This window comes from Plecotus auritus, assembly GCF_963455305.1.
Source record: "Plecotus auritus genome assembly, chromosome: 7".
Classification (NCBI taxonomy): Eukaryota; Metazoa; Chordata; class Mammalia; order Chiroptera; family Vespertilionidae; genus Plecotus; species Plecotus auritus.
The window spans coordinates 62,897,400-62,906,031 of record NC_137774.1 but is presented as its reverse complement, the minus strand read 5'-3'; positions in this window follow the sequence as shown (position 1 = coordinate 62,906,031).

Genomic DNA, 8,632 nt, shown 5'->3' with positions numbered 1-8,632 from the left:
GGCCTTTTCACCCTGTGCCTCTTGTTTTATTTCTCACAAGCTTTCACCTCTTCTCATTCTTCTTTTCTTCTTTCAGATAAACTCGGAAAGATTTAAATGAGTTAGCCATGAAGTAGTCACAGAAATAATTAAAGTAAGAAGAGCAAGTAGTAAGAAAATCCAGTCAGACAGCACATTTATCTTTAATTCTTAGATCCAGGTCCCACGCGGGAGCTCCAGAAATGAGGGGACAGCAGAGAGGAGAAAAATGCCATCGTCCCCATGGATGCCATGGCAGCAAAAGCCCCAAGTCCAGGTGGAAGGAACCCAATTTTTAAATGAGCACAAAAACTTGCATACATATTTCTCCAAAGAAGATATACAAATGGCCAATAAGCACACACACACAAAGTGTGCTCAACATCATTAGTCATCAGGGAGACCCAAATAAAACCATACTGAGATATCACTTCACACCCACTAGACTGGCTGGAAATTAAAACAAAACAAAAACAATTGAAAATAACAAGTCCTGGCCAGGACGTGGAATCCTCATGCATTGCCGGTAAAAATATAGAACGGCGTGGTTGCTGTGGAGAGCAGTTTGAAAATTTCTCAGTGAGTAGACAGAACTTCCCTATGAGCAATTCCACTCCTAAGTGTATACCCAAAAGAATTAAAACAGGTGCTCAAACAGAAACCTGGACATGAATATTCATAGCAGCATTACTTATAAATGAATGTAACAGGTTTATATAATAGAACATTTTTCAGCCTTAAAAAGGGATGAAGTACTGACACATGCCATACATGGATGAACCAGGAAACCACTACATTAAGGAAATAACCCAGTCCCAAAATACCACATATCTTATCATTACATTTATTATAAAATGTCAAGAATAAGCAATCTATAGAGACAGTGTATTCGTGGTTGCTTGGGAATTGGGGACCCAGAGGGAAAGGGGGTTATAGCTAAAGGGTATGGCGTTTGTTTCCGAGGTGGTGAAATGTTCTAAAATTGACTGCGGTGATGGTTGTACATTTCTGTCTATTCACTAAATCCATTGAATTGTGCACTTTAAAGAGTGAATTGTATGCTATGTGAATTATGTCCCAATAAGCTATTTAAAAAAGAAGACAAGAATAGCCAGGAAAGCTCTGGAGGTTGAACTAGCTCTAACGGATTTTTAAATACATTTAAAGGTCCAATAAGAAATGTGGAAATAGTGCAGGAATATACTGTATATAGACAGATAAGAATCACAAGAAAGTCAGAAATAGACCCAATACATATGGGAATTTAGCGTGTGATAAAAGTCATGTTTCAAATCAGTAGGGAAATGTGGATTACTCAATAAAAAACACTTGGGACATCTGCCTTTTTTGGGGGGAAATAAAGCTTCTTATATTAAAATTAATTTCAGATAGAATAGAGGTTTAAATGCTAAACAAAACCATCCAATAGCAGAATAACTCTTAGATTTTGTTCCCATCTTGAACTGGAGAAGGCCTCGCAGGGTCTTGCAGAGTCTTTTTTTTTTTTTTTTTTTTTTTTAATATATTTTATTGATTTTTTACAGAGAGGAAGGGAGAGGGATAGAGAGTCAGAAACATCGATGAGAGAGAAACACCAACCAGCTGCCTCCTGCACACCCCCCACTGGGGATGCACCCGCAACCAAGACACATGCCCCTGACCGGAACCGAACCCGGGACCCTTCAGTCCGCAGGCCGATGCTCTATCCACCGAGCCAAACCGGTTTCGGCTCTTGCAGAGTCTTTTGGGCTGCAGGTTTTATTTTATCTATTTTATTTTAAGACACAGTTGTAGGGTTTTAAGCTGGAAAATGAGATAAAGCAATTTTTGTTTTGACAGCATCACAATAATCATTCTGGCTGCTGTGTGTAGATTGGCGGCCGAGGGGCCACAACAGTTCAAGTGAGAGGTGAGGGTGATCAGGGTGTGGCAGTGAAGGTTGTGAAAAGGGGTCAAATTTGGGTCCCATTTTGAAAGGAGAGTCCACAAGATTTGCTGATGTACTGGATGGAAGAAGTGAGAGAAAGAGAGGCATCAAAGATAACTCCAAGGTTTTAGTACTAAGCAACTGGAAGGTGCCATAGCTGAGATAGTGAAACAAGAAAGGAGTACCTTTCAAAGGAAGAAAAATGTAAAGTCCTTGTACTGCTCATTATACATCCTAATACAAATATCACATTCAGATGTGGGAGTGCGGATTTCAAGAGAGAAATTGGGACAAGGGTTATATGTTTTCTATGTTGTGTTTTTACTTCCATTTATCTCAAAGTATTTTCTAATTTTCTCTGTGATTTCTTTGACCCACCGCTTGTTTGAGAGTGTGTTTCATTTCCTCATGTTTGTTAATTTTTCAGTTTTCCTTCTCTTATTGATTTCTAGTTTCATTCCATTATAACCAGAAAGAATGCTTTGTAAGATTTCAGTACTTTCAAACGCATTAACACTTGTTCTGTGGAATAGCATTGGAGACTGTTCCATGGGCATTGAGAAGAATGTATTTTCTGCCATTTGTTGTGTAGAGTCTACTATATGTCTATTTAGTCTAGTTGTTTATAATGTTGTTTCAAGTCTTCTATTCCTTATTGATCTTCCGTCCAGATGTTCTATCAAATAGTAAGAGTATTGAATTATCAAACTATTATTGTAGAACTGCCTATTTTTCCCTTCAATTCTGTTGATGTTTGCTTTATATAGTTTGGAGGCTCTATTGTTTGTTGCATATCTACACTAATAAAAGAGAAAGATGTAAATTGACCATCCTTCGTGATGCCCACCAGCCAATCAGGAGTGTGTATGCAAATTAACCCAACAAAGATGGTGGGCTAATTTGCATACACAGGCACTGAGTGGCCGGGGGCGGGGTTGGATGCTTGCGTCATCGCCATGGCGCTGATGCAGGTGTTCTGCACCATCCCAGCAGCTCTGGGCCTCTGAGCAGCCTAGGAAGGTGGAAAGGTGGCTCTGGGCGGAACGAAGGCAGAAAGGCAGCTCCAGCTGGAGCGAAGGCGGTGCCGGCAGCCAGGGGAAGGAAGGCCCATTGTTGCACGAATCTTCGTGCATCGGGCCTCTAGTATATGTATAATTGTTATATCTCCTTGGGGAATTAACAGGACTATACATTTTGGGAGCTATCATTGTGTAGATGGTATTAAAACTATGAAATTTGATAAGATCATCTATGATGTGAATGAAGGGAGAAGAGAAGGCCCAGGACTAAGCACTGGGAACCCTCCAATATTTAGAATTTGTGAAGAGGAGAAGGAATTGACAAAGGAGGTTAGAAGGAGTGGCCAGTGAAGGAGAAGGACAATCCAGAGGGTGGCTGTCCAGCTAAGTGAAGAAAGTAAGTCTGGTAGTAAGAATCAATATATTCAGCCTGGCCGGCACAGCTCCATGGTTAAGTGTCGACTTATGAACCAGGAGGTCATGGTTCAATTCCCAGTCAGGGCACATGCCTGGGTTGCAGGCTCAATCCCCAGTGTGAGGTGTGCAGGGGGCAGCCGATCAAATGATTCTCTCTCATCATTGATGTTTCTATCTCTCTCTCCTTCTCCTCTCTCTGAAATCAATAAAAATATAATTTTAAAAAAAGAATCAATATATTTATGCATGGAAGTTCACAACTCAAATGCCAAGCTGGAGTTACAGGGCCGTGGTGCGGATTAGCTCTATCAAGGGTTGGCACATTTCTGCGAAGGTCTGACTATTTGAGGCTAGGTAAATCCCACAGTCTCTGTCACAGCTACACAATTCTGCTGTTGTGCAAAAAGCAGCCACAGGCAATTCTTAAACAAATGGACGTTGCTGTGCTCCAGTAAAACTTTACTTAGAGACACTAAATTTTGAAATTTACACCATTTCCAGGTGTCACAAAATATTGTGGGGTTTTTCAACTATCTAAAAATGTAAACACTATTCTTAGCTTGTGGGCCAGATAAAAACAGGCAGGTGGTTAGTCTGGCCCACAGGCCATTGTTTGCAAATCTGCTCTAGATTATAACTTCTGTCCTCTATAGTTCTGGGCTCAGAAAACCAATACATTTTCCCTTTCAAGTTCCCCAGGGAAACGAGAATTTGCGTGAAGACTGGCTTAAACTGAAACCCAGTGGATTTACTATCTTGAGTGCCTCAGAGGCTAATGGATGGCCATGGAGACACCTGGCTTTAACCCAACAGTACCAAGCCATCATTTTGATAGACCCTTAGGACAATTTCTCCCATCTGGGGAAGGAATCTCAGAACTAAAGCCAAAGGGGAGAAAAGGCTAGAGAATCGGTTTTGGGAAAGGGCATGAAGTAGGACAGTTCTGGAGGACATGACAGCAGGAGTCATCCCTGGAACAGTGCAAGAATGACCTAGCTGACCTTGCAATTCCTAGGTGTATAGAAGGTAGATAACTAAAAAGAAGCTGTAAAAAAAGAGAAAAGAACACTTCCTACAAACTGATAAAGAGAAATCTCCAAGATGATTTAAATGAAAAAAGTAAATTGCAGAACAGTGTGAATAAATATGCTATCTTTTCTGTAAAAGGTTGGGAAATTCATCCTATATAATAAAAGCCTAATATGCAAATTGTCCCCTTGGGCGGTCGTTCGACTGCTCGCTATGATGTGTGCTGACCACCAGGGGGCGGCACAGAACATAACTGGCATCGACAACACAGTGCTGGCAGCAGCGGCAGTGGAGGCACTGCTGACCCTGATGGACCTCAACAAGAGTGGACCGTGGCGGGATGGTGGAGCAGGTGAGCGGGTGGCACCAGGCCAAGGCGGGGCTGCTCAGCTGTGAGACTGGAGGCGCAAGCTGGGGCCTGATCCCCACAGGCCACCCTGAGGGACCCCACCCATACACAAATTCATGTACCAGGCCTCTAGTTATCCTATCTAATAAAAGAGAAACATGCAAATTGACCATACCTCCGCTACGCCCACCAGCCAATCGGAGCAAGTATGCAAATTAACCCAACCAAGATGGTGGCGGCCATGGAGCTGGAGCAAGCAGGAGGCTTGGGTTGCCCCCTGCGATGGAGGAAGCCAAGCTTCCTGCCCGCCCTGGCGGGCCCTGGTGGGCCCTGGCCTCTGCTCAAGGCTACAAAGATTCAATTATAGAAGATAAATAAATCCCAGATACCTGCTTCCAGCCGGCCCTGGCCTCCGCTCAAGAAGGCACTAAAAAAAAAAAGAAAAGGAAAGGAAAAGAGGGGGGGCTGGGAGCTTGGGTCGCTGGGGGCCGTGACCAGCCTGCAAACAGCCATCAGCCCCTCACCCAGGCTGGCCAGGCACCCCAGCGGGACCCCCACCCTGATCCAGGACACCCTTCAGGGCAAACCAGCTGGCCCCCACCCGTGCACCAGACCTCTATCTATACTAATAAAAGGGTAATATGCTAATTAGACTGGGAGACCTTCCGGACGTTCTTCTGGACAAAGCCATGATGGCAGGGCCGAGGTAGAGGTGGTTAGAGGCCAAGAGGGGAGGGCAGTTGTGGGTTATCAGGCTGGTGGGGGGCGGGGCCGTTGGGGTAAGCAGACCAGCAGGGGGGCCAGTTGGGGGCAACCAGGCCGTCAGTGGGGGTCAGTTGGATGTGATCAGGACAGCGGGGGTGGGGCAGTTTGGAGTGAGCAGGCCAGCAGGGGAGCAGTTGGGGGTGAACACACTGGCACAGGGGGCAGTTGGAGGTGATCAGGCTGGCGGGGGGGGGGGCATTTGGGGGCAAGCAGGCCAGTGGCAGGGGTCAGTTGGGGGCGAGCAGGCCGGCAGGCAGGCAGGTGAGCAGTTAGGAGCCAGCAGTCCCGGATTGCGAGAGGGATATCTGACTGCCGATTTAGGCCCGATCCTTATAAACCAGCAGTAGGACATCCTTTGAAGCGTCCCAGATTGGAGAGGGTGCAGGCCGGGCTGAGGCATACCCCCCACCCTTGCACGAATTCTTGCACCGGGCCACTAGTATATATATAATTTGCATAAGAAAATCTGGAAGATACCTAAGAAACTGGTCAAAGAGGTTACCTGGAAGGTGGGAGGGAGGACACGGCCCACGATGGACAATAGCACTGGAGGGGACTTTCAGATAGTTGAAGGCTGTCTCAAATAAACACAGTGGCTGCCACAGGACCAGACAAAGAACCAGGCTGCCTCCCCACACTGAGGCTCCTTAGTTTTACATTTTGGTTGATTTTGATAACTGACCACTTGTTTTTTCTCTTGCCTGTTTTAAATGCTCTCTTAGGTTTTACATGCACCAGTAAGGAGTGAGCTGGTGAAACCCTAGGCTTCCACCCTCGACCCCAATAAAAACAGAACCCCAGGCCTGAGCATGCTCTCTCTACCTGGGACCTCGTGGGCGTCTTGTATGCTCTAGGGCCTGTAAGTAATAAACTCTTTGGCTGTTGAAGTTTCCTAAGAGTTATTGCTGAAGGGTATTTTGCAATTGTGATAAGAAGCACAAGGGTCAATCCAGTTGCAACGATGGTTTGGAAAGGGAAGATGTCTGTGTGAAACAGGCATTCCCAGCAGAGGGCATTACTTCCAATAGACTGAGACCCACCCAAAACAGTAATGTATTGGCCCTAGGACAGCTATGATGACACTAGGCAATAGAAAATTTTCAGCCCCATTATAATCTTATGAGACCACCATCATATATGATCATCATTGACCAAAACATCATTATGCAGTGCATGACTATGTTCCATCTGTAATGCTTTAACCCATAATTATCTTGAAACTCAAAACAATGATGCTGAGTGAAAGCCAGACCCCCTCAAAAAAGGGTGTAAACTGTATGATGCCATTTATATAAAACTCCACAAAATATAAATCAATCCGTAGTGAAAGAAAGCAGCTCCATGGCTGATGGCGGACAGAGGAGTAGGAATGGCGGGAAAGAGAAATTACAAAGGCACACTGGGAAACTTTTGGACATGATGGTTATGTTCACAATCTTGATTGTGTGGTGGTTTCATGGGTATATGCATATATCAAAACATTAAGTTGTGCCCGGCCAGCATGGCTCAGTGGTTGAGTGTCAAACTATGAACCAGGAGGTCACGGTTCGATTCCCAGTCAGGTCACATGCCCGGGTTGTGGGCTCGATTCCCAGTGTGGGGAGTGCAAGCGGCAGCCGATCAATGATTCTCTCTCATCAGTGATGTTTCTATTTCTCTCTCCCATTCCCTTCCTCTCTAAAATAAATAAAAATGTATATATATTTTAAAAGCATCAAATTGTGCACTTTTAATATGTGCATTTTGTCAATTACACCTCAATAGTTTTTAATTTCACCATTTTTCTCTATTTTTAATTTCAATTTTGTTATATTTTATAATATGTACATCTATAATATTAGGACAGAAATTGTGTATATAATTTACCAATGCAACTTTCTCATTGAAAGAGATGTGTAATCACAAATGAATGGAACTACCTGGTGGCAAAGCCAGCTAGTGGCAAAGCCCACATGCTTAATTGCTGCACTCTACTGCCCCCTGCTGTCATCAGGTTTTGTGGCCACCCCTAGACCTCCTGGACTTGCTTAAGATTTTAATGAGGAAATATGAACTCAGAGGCAAATATTTTTATCAAAGATCCAGCTAGAACCAAATTATTTTACATAAAACACACACACATAACCATGCATACACATACACACTCACACATATGCCCACACATACACATATATGCACACACACATAACCATGCATACGTAACATATACACAATACACATGCACTCGTATACATGTACACATGAATACACACCCCCAAACATGCACACATATACACACACATACACAAACACACACTCACTGCGGCTGGAAAATAGTGGTGGGACATCACAGTGCCTGTACACAAATAGATACTACACAACAGCATAGTTGCTCAGTAAGCCTGAAGCTGACGTGGCAAGGATTGTGTTTGGGGAATGAGGTTTTTATTACAATATATTTTATTACAAAAATTAAGCAAAACTACCTGGGGGGGTGTAAGGGCTGCGAGGGGGAGGAATGGGAGATATCTGTAATTCTATCAACAACAAAAAATATATTTAAAAAAATTAAACAAAACTGTTGTGTAGGAAGCCATCCTACTTTGACCATATGTCCATTGGCCTGCTTCTCTATTTGTTTTTAACCTTTTATTGAAGTATATATACCCAGTGGTGTGTGGGTATATTTTTTAAAATATATTTTTGTATTGATTTCAGAGAGGAAGGGAGAGGGAGAGACAGAAACATCAATGATGAGAGAGAATCACTGATAGGCTGCCTCCTGCAGGTCCCCCACTGGGGATTGAGCTCACAGCCCAGGTATGTGCCCTGACCGGGAATCAAACCTTGACCTCCTGGTTCATATGTAGGTCAACGCTCAACCATTGAGCCACACGGGCTGCACGTGTGGGTACATTTTTATTTTATTTTTTTTTAATATATTTTATTGATTTTTTACAGAGAGGAAGGGAGAGGGATAGAGAGCTAGAAACATCGATGAGAGAGAAGCATCGATCAGCTGCCTCCTGCACACTCCCCACTGGGGATGTGCCTGCAACCAAGGTACATGCCCTTGACCGGAATCGAACCCAGGACCCTTCAGTCCCCAGGCCGACGCTCTATCCACTG